Here is a 16515-nt window from a genome sequence, read left to right on the forward strand (position 1 = left end):
TAGGTTTCACATCTGAAACGGCTACATGTTCCTTGCAGCTCGGTTTTTTGGCTAAAAACGAGCTTCCTTCCCGTCCTTGGCCTAAGTCGTTCGAGATCCCAAGCCTGTCCAACATGGTGGGGAACGAACTGGAGAGAGTACTTTGCCCAGTTAGAGCTCTTAAGTACTATCTAAGAAGGTCAAAACCATTACGAGGACAATCAGAAGCCTTATGGTGTGCTATCAAGAAGCCTTCTCTACCAATGTCTAAGAACTCAGTTTCTTACTACATCAGGCTTCTGATTAGAGAAGCAAATTCTCATCTGAAGGAAGAAGACCTTGCTTTGCTGAAGGTAAGGACACATGAAGTGAGAGCTGTGGCTACTTCAGTGGCCTTCAAACAGAACCGTTCTCTGCAGAGTGTTATGGATGCAACCTATTGGAGAAGCAAGTCAGTGTTCGCATCATTCTATCTCAAAGATGTCCAGTCTCTTTACGAGTACTGCTACACCCTGGGTCCATTCGTAGCAACGAATGCAGTAGTAGGCGAGGGCTCAGCCACTACATTCCCATAATCCCATAACTTATTAACCTTTCTCTTGAATACTTTTTATGGGTTGTACGGTCGGCTAAGAAGCCTTCCACATCCTTGTTGATTTGGCGGGTGGTCAATTCTTTCTTGAGAAGCGCCAAGGTTAAAGGTTGTGATGAGGTCCTTTAGTATGGGTTGCAGCCCTGTATACTTTAGCACCTTTGAGTTGATTCAGCCTCCCAAGAGGAACGCTGCGCTCAGTAAGGAAGACGATCTTATTAAAGGCAGAGTAACGGTTCAAGTCGACTTCCTTACCAGGTACTTATTATTTCATTGTTATTGTGGATAACTGATTATATGAAATACGGGATACTTAGCTATCCTTTAGTCTTGTACACTGGTTTTTCACCCACCCCCCTGGGTGTGAATCAGCTACATGATTATCGGGTAAGTTAATATTGAAAAATGTTATTTTTATTAATAAAATAAATTTTTGAATATACTTACCCGATAATCATGATTTAATCGACCCTCCCTTCCTCCCCATAGAGAACCAGTGGACCGAGGAATAATTGAGGAGGTGTCAACAAGAAGTACTTGAGTACCTGGCCACAGGTGGCGCTGGTAAATACACCCCCTTCTAGTATTGTGATAGCTGGCGTATCCCTCCATAGAATTCTGTCGGGCAACGGAGTTGACAGCTACATGATTATCGGGTAAGTATATTCAAAAATTTATTTTATTAATAAAAATAACATATTAGGGCAATCGTATGTCAAGGTTCCAGTATATATGTGAAAAACAATTCTAATAACAAATTCTATCAATTGTACACTCGGCTAATATTCATAATATTTCACTCTCAAAGCCTGGTTTATAACAATACTTACCTAAACACTAAAAATGTCCAATTTTATTTCCTATTAACAGGTCTAGGCATCTAGTAAAATATCGAGACAATTCAACAGTTAATGGCAATAACCTTGGCTTGGGTACGCCATAGAAGTTTTATTTCTGTCTTGAAGTCGAAACTTATTCCATATAGTTAATTGGAACATTATAGCATTAATCACGTCTCCAACTCGAGGACAATATCCATGAGACACCTGTCATACCAGGAACGAAGTCCAAGAGTACCGTTTAACAGCTGAAAAACTTCAAATTTCCAAAGTCTCCAGACAGTGGAGACAGATGTCTCTTCCCACTGTTGGCTGAAATCAAAGTGGTTTGTCAACAGGTATCAGTTAGTCAATTAACATATTGACACCTCATTAAAAGATTTAACAGCCGTATTCCAGCTTTGCTGATATCATACTATGTAAAGAATGAAAGTTTGCATATGTGTAGGAACAAATGAAAACACAGTACAGTAATACATAGTATACAATATGCAACTTGTAAAGGCAAAATACAGTAGGGTCCCGAATTACACGTGTTCTAATTACGCGATTCCTCAATTACGCGATCGATAGTTTTTAAAAATTAATTTTCCTGTATTTGCGAGGAGCATTCTAAATCCGCGAGTCAAGCACCGCGAAGCGTAGGAAATCTATTGTTTTCTTAGTTGTATTGGGGGGGGGGGGTGATGGTTCCCCGATGTCTGAGAAGGGGGGGGAGAATGTGAGAGAAAGATTTCTGTTCAAACATTTTAAGACTACAGTGAACCCTCGCTACTTCGCGGTTCGACAATCGCGGATTCACCACTTCGCGGGGTTTTCCCATAACCCATATATATATACATATCGCGGATTTTCCGGAAAATTCGAAAATACCGCGAAATCTGAAGATAACCAAATACGATATTTTGTTACCTGTAATTCCATTAATACTGTAATTATAGTAATATCTGCTCTTACTGATTGTTCATTGCATTACATATGATATATAATTCAGCACAGAAAGAAATAAAACACGAAAAGAGAATGTGATCATACGATAATTCAGTACGTAGTAAAATTAAATCGAACATGAAACGCAAATCAGATGCAGTCATACCATATTAGAATGGTGTGTACTGTAATGGATGTGCTTCTTTTCCATGAATCTTTTGTATGTATACGTACGTAGTACAGTACTGCATCCAATAATATTCTTTGTTGCAAAAATCACATTTCGAATAAGTACTGTAAGCGTACGAGAGAGAGAGAGAGAGAGAGAGAGAGAGAGAGAGAGAGAGAGAGAGAGAGAGAGAGAGGCGTAAAATAGCGTACGTACGTAAATTTTTATTATTATTGTTATTATTATTATTATTGTTGTTGTTGTTAATAAAATTATTATTGTTATTATTATTAATCATTATTATTATTATTATTACTGTACAGTATTATTATCATTATTTATTATTATTACGGTATTGTACTTAATCTACGTACGTTCAGTGTGCGCGGGACATCTTCTATGAGTAACCAACGCACCATAGTACTGTATAAGACGGGTTGTGATTGGTTCAAGCGCTGATAGATGACGAATCAAAACTCAAGTTTTGTTATCTAGCCTGTGATTGGTGTTTGGCCCGCATCTCCAACCCGCAGCATCAGAGTTCTCGCGGGACTGCATCGTTCACTTTCTCTTTCCGCGTATTGCTGAGTAGACGTTCTTAAGTTTGTGAAGTTGAATCTGTGCTGTGTGCGACTGTTTTAAGTTGAACTTTTTGTTGAACTTTCTGTTACAATGGCTCCCAAGCGTTCTGCTTCTAGTAAGGCTGGTAGTGAGCCTAAACGCCACCGAAGAATGATGACGATAGCTGAGAAGGTTACGCTTCTCGACATGTTAAAAGATGGTAGAAGTTACGCGGCCGCCGGCCGCCATTTTGGCATCAACGAATCCACCGTTCGCTACATCAGGAAGGACGAGGCGAACATTAGAAAGACTGCTGCAATCACCTTTAGCAGATCAGCGAAGCGAGTCGTTACAACGCGTAATAAAACGATCGTACGCATGGAAGGTGCTTTAGCTGTGTGGATTGCCGACTGTCGGAAGAAGAACATAGCGTTGGATACGAACACCATCCGAACAAAGGCTTTGAGCTTGTATGAGAATTTTGCGGCAAAGGAACCTCATGACGACGATGGCGACCATGCTGAAGAAGATGATGATGTAGATGATCCTCAACCAGGGACCTCCACTGATTCCCAGCGTCAGAAACAACGTTTTTCCGCCAGCAAAGGATGGTTCGCGAAGTTTCAGAAACGCTTCGCCCTGAAAAGCGTTTCCCTGCATGGGGAGTCTGCTTCCGCTGACACTGCCGCTGCTGAAACTTACGTGAACCAGACTTTCAAGAACATTATCGCTGAAGGTGGATACAAGCCGGAACAAGTGTTTAATATGGATGAAACCGGCTTGTTTTGGAAGAGAATGCCGTCGCGAACTTTCCTGTTCAAAGAGGAAGCCAAAGCCTCTGGCTTTAAGGCATTCAAGGATCGCGTTACCCTCGTGATGTGTGGCAATGCTGCTGGATTTTTGTTAAAGCCGGGGCTTATTTATAAGTCGAAAAATCCTCGCGCTTTGAAAAACAAAAATAAGAATCTCCTTCCCGTGTACTGGATGCATAATCAAAAGGCATGGATTACGAAGATGCTGACCTCCAACTGGTTCCACCAGTGTTTCATCCCGCAAGTCCATGAATATCTCTTAGAGAAGGGCTTGCCATTCAAGATCCTTCTCCGTATGGATAACGCTGGTGGACACGCAACTGACCTGTCGCGTGAGGGCGTTCAGGTTGAGTTCCTGCCACCCAACACCACGTCATTAATTCAACCAATGGACCAGGGGGTTATCAGGGCGTTCAAGGCCCTCTACACGAAGAATACCTTGGCGGACCTCGTTGCGTGTGTGGATGCTGCCCAAGATGACGAGGATGAAGACTTCAACTTGAAGGCGTACTGGCAGCAGTACACCATAGCCACGTGCCTGCAGAATATTCAAAAGGCACTTCAAGAGATGAAACCTGCAACTGTAAATGCGAGCTGGAAGAAGCTGTGGCCCGATATTGTTTACGACGACAAGGGATTTACTCCGTCGGAAATCCAACACTCTGCAATACGGAAATCTGTGCAGTTGGCTGCCATAATTGGGGGTGACGGGTTTGGCGACATGACGACTGAAGACGTCGACGAGTTGTTGGACTGCCATTCCCAGCCCCTAACTGACGCAGATCTCGAAGACCTGACGAAATCGGCAAGTGAGGAAGAGAGTGAGGGTACCCAGGAAGAGACCCAAGAAAATGTAGAAGAAACGGGCTTAACATTAGAACGGCTCGCCAAGTTCTGCAACCATATGAAGGAGGCGAAAGAAATGTTGCAAGAGTGGGACGAGGATATGGTTCGCGCGATGCAATTCTGCAACAAGGTCGATGACATCACGACTCCCTACAGGATGCTCTTGGATCGAAAAAAGAAGCAGCGGCAACAACTTCCGATCACAATGTTTTTTCAGCCTCGCAAAAAAGAGCCAGTTCCTCCTGCTAGTACGCCTTCGGAAGAAATTGAAGAAGTTGAAGAGGTGTCCCAGGAAAAGACACCTCCGTCTGAAGAGACGTAAAATACTATCATTGACTGCACAGTAGAACACATCATCAGCTTCATCATCATCATTTCTACTGTGCAGCAAATTCATCGCCATCGTCATTCAAGTTTTTCTGGAACTTCTTTCGTGGTGAGTACAGTAACAATCTTTATTTTTTACTTTAACCTGTTTTATAGTTTAGTACTGTACGTACTGTATGCATTAAGTTAAAGGGAAGGTTTTAAAAGTCTACATGTTGTAACCTATCATATTTTTTTTGTTTAAAATTTACATTTACGTACGTAAAACAATCTCTCTCTCTCTCTCTCTCTCTCTCTCTCTCTCTCTCTCTCTCTCTCTCTCTCTCTCTCTCTCTCTCTCTCAAATTGTTTTCCTGCTTTGCTACGTACAAGTACTGTATAATTTATATTTGTAAGGTAACATATTTTGTAAATGCTTTGTACTGTAAATACTGTATGTACTGTACTGTATCATTATTTATCACTATCATCATGCGTGTTAAATGCCTTGTTTGTTCTGAGCGTGGTTGTTTACTGAGCGTACACGCCGTCGTTTCAGGCGGCGTCATAAAGAAAAAGATTTCATTTGGAAGTCCTAAGAAAAATACGTAAACTAAAACATTGGTAATAAAAAAATCAACATACAGTACTGTACTGTATAATCAATATAATCGATGCAAAAACTAACCATACGTACATATATGTGTACACTAAATGAGTTTGTTTCTTCATTATGATCAGAGATGAACGTAAACAAAACATTGGTTGCCATTTTTTATCGTGCTTTTTAGGTGTTTAGGAAACACATGATATAAAATCGCCTTTAATATTTGTGCCTGTTTTAGTTTAGGGTGCTGTAGTACATGCATTAAGTGTTCTGTACATTACAGGGTGTAAAGGGTGGTTTGTTAACAGTACTACGTACAAGGGAAGGTTTTAAAAGTCCGAATATACATGTTAAATAAATAGGTAAATATGCTGTCACTACTTCGCGGATTTTCACCTATCGCGCCCGCGTCTGGAACCTATCTACCGCGATAAACGAGGGTTCACTGTAGTTTTGGATGAAAAATGTTAAGGTTTGCCCATCTGTTGTGTGAACTTGTCGCTAGGCCTAGCCTAACTGTCCAACACCTATATGTATAATATTCCATATTTGTACTAATTAATTTTTATACTTACGTTGTGATTATGGTGAAAAATCCTTATTCATTAAACTTTAAATTAAAAACCATCAAAATAAAGACTATTTTATATCATGCTACTGCCAAACATGTCACCACAACCAAACCCATTACTTTGTTTAGTACGTTCCATCGCCGATCATAACGAACTCGCTAACCAATTTTAACATCTGTCTATAGGTTAACTTTTGCGGCAAAAGATATCTTACCAGGTACTATGTAATAATGTTATAATTAATGTTTTATTTATCCTTAGAAAATCAAAATATATGAAATATGAGCAATTTTGTTTCGTGTTGTTGTTTTTTTCCTAAAAAAACGCCTTCTTAAAAGGAAAACGGTTTTTTTTTAACGTTTCATCGTCGATCATAAACGCATTTACTCCTGAAAGTGATATTGAAGAGCTTTTACTAAAGATGTTATTATAAATAAAGATTATAAATAGGTGGTAAAATATCTATAATTAAAGTGTAGCAGCATCAAGAAATGTTGGGGTTCGCCCTTTACATAAGAATGTACTGTACATTGGATTAGACAGAACGTAGAAAAAATCAATTAGGGAAAAATCGGTATTCGATATCCTCTTCATCAGCATCGTCATTCGTCAATCGGGCTTTTTATTTTTTTTATTCTCAGTCGCTAACTAGTTATCGCACTGCCAAGATCTGCACACATTCCGATAATTCACATTTGAAGGTTTTCTGGGAGAGGATGGATAGAGAAAATACCGAACTATATAAAATGTTTTTTTAACCTGTTAAGCGTCACCCACGTGATAAACCGTTCACCACGATCTACTCGGTACCCGCCTTCAACTGTATATTCCGTTCATGACTTTAATTGCCTTTTACAAGCCGTCAGTCTCGTGATGTTACTTTACTCGTATAGTAAGTATAGGATCACCACTTGGCAACACTCTCAGCATATGGGGACTGTGAATAGAAACTTATATGATGTCTGGCAACTATTTTTCTGAAGGTAGCTTGATATTAGAAAACTAGTTTCCTATCAGTGCGCTCGGGCGTTCATGCATAAGTGGTTATTTGTTGTTCCTTTTGTAATGAAAGGTCTAAAGAGGAAGGTTATTTCTTTAGATGAAATAAATGATATTCTTGTTGTGGAATTTGATAATGATAACCTGTTTGATAATGAGAGCACTAGTTCTGAATCCTCCAGTGATGAGTATATTGAAGAAACAAAGTTTTCTTTCGATGTCGAAAGCGAAAATGACTTCTCATTACCGAATGACTGGACAACGAAATTTCACAAAACTATAAAGGGAAAGGAAACGCCGAGAGAGAGAGAGAGAGAGAGAGAGAGAGAGAGAGAGAGAGAGAGAGAGAGAGAGAGAGAGAGAGAGAGAGAGAGAGAGAGAGAGAGAGAGAGAGAGAGAGAGAGAGAGAGAGAATAAAGTGGATAAATAATGTACAAATGTATGACGAACATATTTGAAAACTATACAGGAAACGATATGAGAGAGAGAGAGAGAGAGAGAGAGAGAGAGAGAGAGAGAGAGAGAGAGAGAGAGAGAGAGAGAGAGAGAGAGAGAGAGAGAGAGAGAGACCTATCCCTTTCCTTTTGTTGCTTATCCAGGCGTAAGATTTACGATTGAAGATAAAAAGAACCCATTAGAATATTTAGTATTATGTAGCCATTTGAAATTAAATAATAGTAGTATTAATTGTTTTTTTTACTCAACCATTTAATTAATATCCCTACTTTTAACTATAATTACGAATTATAAGCATAAAGAAATTATATTAACTTTGAAAAATTATCATTAGTGAAATGACCGCTCAGGGCAAAAAAAGCGTGATTATCGTACAGCAGCCTATTGCACACTTGCGCCTAGTGGCCGTGTTTACGTGTGGGAGTGTCATCATGGATATACAGTACTATACTGTAATTTTTAACTATTGCTAGATACGTACTGTATCAAACCTTGAAAACCCTTTTTTGTTTTTTGTATCTATAGGAAATAATTCTACATCATTCGGAAAATACTGAAAACAGTAAGCTATGCATAGTACAGTAGTAAATACTACAGTCATAGAAAATTATCAAAACTTTAACAACTTTTTATTGTTTTATTTATCCATAAAAGAAATTTTGTACAGTATTTTATAAAAAAAAATCTATAAGAAGGATTTCTTACAGTATTGTTAAGATAAAAGCTACAGTATATATATATATATATATATATATATATATATATATATATATATATATATATATATATATATATATATATATATATATATATATATATATATATATGTTTTATATATATATATAATATATACATACATACATACACACACACACAGTGTATATACAGTATATATATAGCTAGAAAGCTAGAAATGGAGTGAAAAAAAAATTGACGGGTAGGTTGCTGTTTGCCGCCATGATGTGTTTCGAAATATACGAATTTCCAATTACACGAGGCCTTTCATCGACCAAATTCTCGCATAATTCGGGACCCTACTGTAGTGAACTGTTAGCTCACTATTTTGAATTATAATATGCTGTTTTCATATTTAGTGTTCATACTTATGCTGCATATTGTATACTATGTCTCTGAGATTCTAGCAACCCAGCCAGTGAGGGGGGGGGGGGGGGGGGGCACGCCAACCTCAACTTGGTGCCGGTCCCAAGCCCGGGTAAATGGGGAGGGTTGGCGGCAGGAAAGGGATCCGGCCATGAAAAATTAACCAAAACAAATATGGTCATTGAATATAATCAGCATGAGAAGAGATGAACTGTATATTGGGAGGAGTGAAGGAAATGGAGGAACTGGGAACGAGACGGAGAGGGAGACCAAAGCGAAGGTGGATGGCCTGTATCAAAGATGACCTTCGATCAAAGGGATTAACCGGTGACAAAGTGTGGGAGAGAGGTAGATGGAGAAAGCTGACCAGAAACATCGACCCCACATAGAAGTGGGAAAAGATGCAGACAAAGAAGAAGAAGAAGAGTAATACATAGTATTTAATATGCAACATAAGTATGAACACTAAATATGAAAACAGCATATTATAATTCAAAATGGTGAGCTAACAGTTCACTATTTTGCCTTTACAAGTCACATACTATACAGTACACTTGCATTTCTTGTAAAATGTAATTCCACACTTAGCTATTGAATTATAGGTATTAATGCAATCTCCTGTCCATTTTAAACCAGATCAAGACTTCATCGGTAATTAAATTAATAGTTATTTCCTCTGAATTTCACCATACCTGATTCCCCTTCATATTTTACAGAAAAATTTTATTTTTATTAGTAAAATAAATTTTTGAATATACTTACCCGATAATCATGTAGCTGTCAACTCCGTTGCCCGACAGAATTCTATGGAGGGATACGCCAGCTATCACAATACTAGAAGGGGGTGTACTTACCAGCGCCACCTGTGGCCAGGTACTCAAGTACTTCTTGTTGACACCTCCTCAATTATTCCTCGGTCCACTGGTTCTCTATGGGGAGGAAGGGAGGGTCGATTAAATCATGATTATCGGGTAAGTATATTCAAAAATTTATTTTACTAATAAAAATAACATTTTTCAATATTAAACTTACCCGATGATCATGTAGCTGATTCACACCCAGGGGGGTGGGTGAAAAACCAGTGTACAAGACTAAAGGATAGCTAAGTATCCCGTATTTCATATAATCAGTTATCCACAATAACAATGAAATAATAAGTACCTGGTAAGGAAGTCGACTTGAACCGTTACTCTGCCTTTAATAAGATCGTCTTCCTTACTGAGCGCAGCGTTCCTCTTGGGAGGCTGAATCAACTCAAAGGTGCTAAAGTATACAGGGCTGCAACCCATACTAAAGGACCTCATCACAACCTTTAACCTCGGCGCTTCTCAAGAAAGAATTGACCACCCGCCAAATCAACAAGGATGTGGAAGGCTTCTTAGCCGACCGTACAACCCATAAAAAGTATTCAAGAGAAAGGTTAAAAGGTTATGGGATTATGGGAATGTAGTGGCTGAGCCCTCGCCTACTACTGCATTCGTTGCCACGAATGGTCCCAGGGTGTAGCAGTACTCGTAAAGAGACTGGACATCTTTGAGATAGAATGATGCGAACACTGACTTGCTTCTCCAATAGGTTGCATCCATAACACTCTGCAGAGAATGGTTCTGTTTGAAGGCCACTGAAGTAGCCACAGCTCCCACTTCATGTGTCCTTACCTTCAGCAAAGCAAGGTCTTCTTCCTTCAGATGAGAATGTGTTTCTCTAATCAGAAGCCTGAATAGTAAGAAACTGAGTTCTTAGAACTTGGAAAAGAAGGTTTCTTGATAGCACACTATAAGGCTTCTGATTGTCCTTGTAAAGGTTAAGACCTTTTTAGATAGTACCTAAGAGCTCTAACTGGGCAAAGTACTCTCTTCAGATCATTCCCCACCAAGTTGGACAGGCTTGGGATCTCGAACGACTTAGGCCAAGGACGTGAAGGAAGCTCGTTTAGCAAAAACCGAGCTGCAAGGAACATGTAGCCGTTTCAGATGTGAAAACAATGATCCTGCTGAAGGCGTGGATCTCACTTACTCTTTTAGCTGTTGTCAAGCACACGAGGAAAAGAGTTTTTAATGTGAGGTCCTAAAAAGAGGCTGATTGGAGAGGTTCAAATCTTGATGACATAAGGAACCTTAGGACCACGTCTAGATTCCAGCCTGGAGTGGACAACCGACGTTCCTTTGAGGTCTCAAAAGACCTAGGGAGGTCCTGTAGATCTTTGTTGGTGGAAAGATCCAAGCCTCTGTGGCGGAAAACCGCTGCCAACATACTTCTGTAACCCTTGATCGTAGGAGCTGAAAGGGATCTTACTTTCCTTAGATATAACAGAAAGTCAGCAATCTGGGTTACAGTGGTACTGGTTGAGGAAACTGCATTGGTCTTGTACCAGCTACGGAAGACTTCCCCTTGAGACTGATAGATTCTGAGAGTGGATGTTCTCCTTGCTTTGGCAATCGCTCTGGCTGCCTCCTTCGAAAAGCCCCTAGCTCTTGAGAGTCTTTCGAAAGTCTGAAGGCAGTCAGACGAAGAGCGTGGAGGATTGGGTGTACCTTCTTTACGTGAGGTAGACTTAGAAGGTTCACTCCTAGAGGAAGAGTCCTGGGAATGTCGACCAGCCATTGCAGTACCTCTAAGAACCATTCTCTCGCGGACCAGAGCGGAGCCAACCAATGTCAGCCGTGTCCCTTTGTGAGAGGAGAACTTCTGAAGTACCCTGTTGACAATCTTGAACGGCGGGAATGCATACAGGTCGAGATGGAACCAATCCAGCAGAAAAGCATCCACGTGAACTGCTGCTGGGTCTGGAATCGGAGAACAATACAACAGAAGTCTCTAGGTTATCGAGGTAGTGAACAGATCTATGGTTGGCTGACCCCACAGGGCCCAAAGTCTGTTGCAAACATTCTTGAGAAGGGTCCACTCTGTGGGGATGACCTGACCCTTCCGTCTGAGGTGATCTGCCATGACATTCATACCGCCCTGAATGAACCTCGTTACCAGTTAGCTTTCGATCTTTAGACCAGATGAGTAGGTCCCTTGCGATCTAGAACAACTTCCACGAAAGAGTCCCTCCCTGCTTGAAGATGTAAGCCAGGGCTGTGGTGTTGTCAGAGTCCACCTCCACCACTTTGTTAAGCTGGAGGGACTTGAAGTTTATCAAGGCCAGAATAACCGCCAACAACTCCTTGCAATTGATGTGAAGTGTCCTTTGCTCCTGATTCCATGTTCCCGAGCATTCTTGTCCGTCCAAAGTCGCACCCCAGCCCGTGTCTGATGCGTCCGAGAGGAGACGGCGGTCGTGTTTCTGAACAGCCAAAGGTAGACTTCCTTGAGAAGAAAGCTGTTCTTACACCACGCGAGAGAAGACCTCCTCTCTTCGGAAACAGGAACTGAGACCGTCTCTAGCGTCATGTCCTTTATCCAGTGAGCAGCTAGATGATACTGAAGGGGGGGGAGGTGGAGTCTCCCTAACACGATGAACAGGGCCAGCGATGAAAGTGTCCCTGTTAGACTCATCCACTACCTGACTGAGCATCGGTTCCTTCTCAGCATGCTCTGGATGCATTCTAGGGCTTGGAAGATCCTTGGGGCCGACGGAAAAGTCCGAAAAGCTCGACTCTGAAGATCCATACCCAAGGAGACAATGGTCTGGGATGGAACGAGCCGAGACTCCTCAAAATTGACCAGGAGGCCCAGTTCCTTGGTCAGATCCATAGTCCATTTGAAAATCTCCAGACAGCGACGACTTGTGGGAGCTCTTAAAAGCCAGTCGTCTGACGGAGCCGGACACAAGATCATGGTACTGCTGCACAGTCTGTGAACTGTCAATCATGGGCAAGCGAGGAAGTACAGTGACAACCCGAATCTGTCTAGACTGTCTGGGTCGTACAGACAACTCCTTATCGGGTTGCTGAGGTTGCCGCACTGCGTCACAACAAGTCCCTTCTGTTGGTTGTTGAACGTCTTCCCCGTGACACATTGACTCCGTAAACAAAAAATCCTCTAACAAGGACTAAGCTTGGACTGCATGTCTTGCAACACAGCTCAAGGTCTATGGGAGCAGGTGTGGTAACAGACGGGATTAGCGACTGAAGTGGAACCATTACCTTCCCTGGAAGCATGTTACGCTTAAATAAAAGTCCATAGGAGGCTATGCAGCTAAAGGCTCCCTCCAAATGACAGAGTCCTCAAGGGAATATCAGAAGGAGGGAGAAAAGAACTTTCTCATCTACAGGGACCATATCCTAGAAAAGCTAAGTTCTCTCAGTGAGGGTTCACTGGTGCAAAAGCAGCAGACTAGAAGGCAACGTTATGCAACTGCTTGACAGTCTAGTGAGTTGGCAACAACCAAAGATGTGTGACTGAGAAGCATGCGGTAAGGTATGCAGAGCATGTTGTATGCAGAGTATGCTGTATGCAGAGCATGCTGAAAGTAGAGCATGTTGTATGCAGAGCATGCTGAATGCAGAGCATGCTGTATGCAGAGCATGTTGTATGCAGAGCATGCTGAATGCAGAGCATGCTGTATGCAGACCATGTTGTATGCAGAGCATGTTGTATGCAGAGCATGCTGTATGCAGAGCATGCTGTATGCAGAGCATGTTGTATGCAGAGCATGCTGTATGCAGAGCATGCTGTATGCAGAGCATGTAGTATGCAGAGCATGCTGTAAGCAGAGCATGCTGTAAGGTAAGCAGAGCGTGTGCATGGCGTTTAACATTTCTCAGAAATTCCATGACCAGTGCTAGAGTGCTTTATGCATGCTTGCATGGGGTTTAAATATCAACATAATATTTACCTTACATTCATAACTCATGATTCATATTTTTTGCCATATTCTGCGATATTGTTAAAAATATATTGCAAGGAATACAAATATATTTTTATAAGTAATACAAATAACCTCCATTATCATAAGGTTTGAAAATGGAGGTAAGGTATGCTGAACAGCAGAGTCAGAACGAGCTGGAACAACAATAGTTGTGGTTTCCTCTTCAAGACTCTGTTGAGGGAACACCTGAGGCTCAGTCTGCAAAGGCTGATCAAAGGAAGTAGCAGAAGGTAGGCGCATGGGTGGAGGAGGCTGACTCCTGGCATGAGTGGCTGAACCCAAGGGTTGCGCTTGCTGAGCGGTTGGCGGAAGCGGAGTAGCAAGTTCCTGTTCCTGTGGTGTGAGCGGAGCGCGATGAGGTAGAGGCTGCGCAGAACAAGGTAAATGTCTCGCAAGCTGAGGCTCCTGAGGCGCAAGGCTAAGGTGTAGTGGTGCTTGCCTTGTGGAGGGTTGAGCTCGCTGCAGCGAGAGCTGAGGAGACTGACTCAAGGACGGGAGAGGTTGTTGTACCTCAACCGAGTGTTGCATCACTGGTGGAGCAGCAAGTGGAGGCGGAGGAAGAGAGGTATAATCCTCCTGATCCCATTGTAAAGGTTGCCTTAAAGAAGGCGGAGGCTGAGCACCACTGGGAACAGCCAACTCAGAACGTGGCTCAACATCGTACGCCTGGCAGGTGGTACTGCGATCAGGCGGAGCGAGCGCAGGCGGAGGGAGCGGAGGCGGAGGCGCAACACTCTCAGCCCGACACTCACGCATCAAGACCGAAAGTTGTGACTGCATGGACTGCAGTAGAGTCAACTTGGGGTCGGCAGACACTAAGGTCTGCTGAGGTAAAGCCTTAACAGCAGAGATCTGTTGCGGCAGAACCTTACTCCTCTTAGGCGGAGTGCATTCAACTGATGACTGAGGAGAGTCAGAGCTAACCCAATGACTGCATCCGGGTTGTTGAACTCTAACTTCGTACGTCTGGCATAGGTCTGGACTTTATGTTTAAGAGGTCTTGAGACCTGAGACCAGCGTTTTCTCCCCTAAATTTCTTCTGCAGACGAGCAAAATAAGGGCTCAATCGTCTGCGGGTGGGAGTGACGGTCTCGGTAAGACACGCCCACAACCACCGAGGATACTTCTGTGCGCCGATCAAGGCCTGCTGAACCCTTTTGTCCTTCGACATTGCTTCTCCCCTGGGCTTGGGAGCTTGCAAGAGGTCCCGGACTGGGAGAACGACTGGCGCGCACAGAAGTACCCTCACGCACAACACTGACACACTTTGCTAATCACTTATCACTTTGATTTTCTGTTTGCACTTATTTCACTGAACTCGAAACTTTAAGTGGTTTGTACCTGAAACACGCAATTCTATCCTTTCTCAAAAGTTAGTAATTGCGAAAACAGAATTACAATGTAACAGAAAAATCTAATGAAAGATAAATAATTCAGTGGCTGGAAAGAGACTAAACACTAGATCACTCTAGAAACGTTTACTTTCTTCCCCTAAAGAGACTAGGGAGAAGAGCAAAAACGATAACAACGTTACTCGTACGCCTGGCAGGCTTGAATGAAACGTTTATCCTCCTCTTTCTCCCTCCGTCTCTATCTCTCTCTCTCTCTCTCTCTCTCTTGACTTAGAACCTGAGAGAAGAGCCCAATCATATATATCGTTAAAACATATTATTGTTAAAGGAAAAAACTGAAATATTTCCCAAAATGAAAAGTTCCTTTATTAGGATTAAAACCATTAAGTTAAGAAAGAATGAACAAAACGCTAGACACGGTTACTCTTACTGCAATGTGAAACCGTGAAAATTCTTTCTCTATCGTAACGATAGAGTGCAAGTTGAACGTTCTGAACGTCAACAACTGCAGAGACAAAACAAAACGTTAGTTCAACTTTGAAAACAGTACTAGACTATCAAAGAAATTCTTTCAAAGACATTAAAATAGCATAATATGTTAACAGGTAAAACCGAAATGACGGGCTCAATGTTAATTAACTTCGGTACCAAGAAAAGACCGCCTACTATTAGGAAGGTCGAATATAAACAAATATAAAAATTAATTTTAATAAGTTTATAAAAAAAAGAAATTAATCGAAGAGGCCTATAAGAGGCGGAGAGATATAAAATAAATCTATAACTTTTGTTAAGCAAAATTAAAAAAGAGAGTCTATACTCTCTTAGACACCAACACTTCCGTTTAAGGGAAGGGTCGGCCATTTAAAGGTGAAAGAGAGTTCATACTCTCTTCGTCACCATAATTAATCAAATTAATTCCAAAAGCTAACTAAGCTAATATAGAAGTTTCCAGTAAAGCGACAGCCGAAATCAAAGAGAAATACTTCACCAAAGTCGTGAAAATACTCCAAGAACATAAGCGTATCCCAGAACGTCTTGCCGGAAGCACGACAGAGGAATAATTGAGGAGGTGTCAACAAGAAGTACTTGAGTACCTGGCCACAGGTGGCGCTGGTAAGTACACCCCCTTCTAGTATTGTGATAGCTGGCGTATCCCTCCACAGAATTCTGTCGGGCAACGGAGTTGACAGCTACATGATTATCGGGTAAGTTTAATATTGAAAAAAAAAGAAATCAATCATAAGCAACCACAAGGAAACAATATTATGATTTGGATTTATGAGTTTGGGAAATGTGGTCCCTGTTTGGTCTAGGAAGGCCATTTCGAGCCAATGTGTAACTGATAGAAAACCTTTTAACCAAATTATTCACAAATTAAGGTAATATACAACACCTACATGAAGAATAAGAGGTCATTACATGGTACACAGTCAAATAAATTTTCATGAAATTAAGTAACACTTTCTCCACTTCCTAACTATTTGTGAAAATGTGTTGAAACAAATGTCCTCTGTCTAATTCTCCTATATAATGACCACTCAACCTGACTGACTTCTTTACCATAGAGATTCTGTTTGT

At 41.4% G+C, this 16515-nt stretch overlaps 1 protein-coding gene across 1 annotated transcript in view; it reads right to left on the minus strand.

The window, feature by feature from the left end:
• Positions 1-16515, minus strand: part of Scsalpha1 (Succinyl-coenzyme A synthetase alpha subunit 1) — a 54645-nt gene that overhangs the window by 25253 nt on the left and 12877 nt on the right. The window lies entirely within an intron of this gene.

This window comes from Palaemon carinicauda, chromosome 41 (assembly GCF_036898095.1).
Source record: "Palaemon carinicauda isolate YSFRI2023 chromosome 41, ASM3689809v2, whole genome shotgun sequence".
Classification (NCBI taxonomy): Eukaryota; Metazoa; Arthropoda; class Malacostraca; order Decapoda; family Palaemonidae; genus Palaemon; species Palaemon carinicauda.